Here is a 1240-nt window from a genome sequence, read left to right on the forward strand (position 1 = left end):
GCAAACAAACATTTCTTTTTAATTGCCACAAAATCATCAACTTTATTGCTTGAGATATTTAGGTTCAGTTCATTATTAATGTAATTTTTTTCTGCTGATTTTCAATCAATATTTTTTTTTACTAAGTTTTCATTAATTTGCTGATATTCGCTGCAACAGTTAATTAGTTAAGTATTGTTGAAATTTGATGGTTCGTTGAATGTTTGTTTCAACGTCTATAATGTCACTTTCCATTTTTCTGCAGTGAATGAATCTGCTTCTTCGTAATCGTAAAAATGCGTAAATTCAGTTATTAAATAATTTTGTGAAATTTTATTTTTCAATTCGGAATTTAAAAATGTAAATGATGTTAATTAACAATAATCTTAAATGACCGCGTTTTTCGTAGTTCGGATAATCTAAAAAAATAATAGTTCGGACAATATTTGTTAATCTGTTGTAGTTCTTTTCTACGAATATCTTTGTAATTCAAAAATTTGTCAAATACACTTGTTTGAGAATCAATTTTAAATTTCAAATTCTCTTTGAATTCAGTCAATTCTTTTTGCAACGAGAAATCAATATCGACTTTGAAATTGTTTTGAAATCCAAGTCGGGACATCTAAATTGGCGAAATTGTTGTTTTAATTGTTTCATGTTTTCTATGTAGAGTCGAATCCTTTCGCGTTAATATTATCTTTTTTGAGAGGAAAGACCTATTTACTTATTATACTGTGTGAGAGAAAAAAGTTTTCTTTTACCATTGTACAGAATATTAGTACATCCGAAAACAGTTTTTTCAGATGTACTAACTATTATTACTACCTTCGGTATACCTAATTCACGATATCAAAATTAAAAAAAAAATATGTTAAAATTGAAGTACATTTCTTTATAATCAAATTATTTATTCCATATTATATTTTAGATTGCACGAAATACAAAAATTAACTGGTATATTTTTAGAAAAAAAGTTAATAAAACAAATAGTAAACTAAATATTCATTAAAAAGACATTAAAACATTTTTTTTTTTAAATACGTAAGTGCAGTTAAGGAATTATCTGTAATAGATTGTAAAATTTCCTGCTAAAGAAAATGTCCATAAATGCGCTTAAGTATTTAAATTATACTTTGTTATTTTTTCGTCAAAGTTTCCAATATTCTCCGGTTTATATATGTTTCTTATTTATAACAAATCTAATAGTTTTATAGTTTAAATTAATTCCTCGTTCTGCAATGTTTCGTCGACGTCATGAAAA

This window comes from Nicrophorus vespilloides, unplaced genomic scaffold (genome assembly GCF_001412225.1).
Source record: "Nicrophorus vespilloides isolate i.1.1-1 unplaced genomic scaffold, Nicve_v1.0, whole genome shotgun sequence".
Taxonomy (NCBI): domain Eukaryota; kingdom Metazoa; phylum Arthropoda; class Insecta; order Coleoptera; family Silphidae; genus Nicrophorus; species Nicrophorus vespilloides.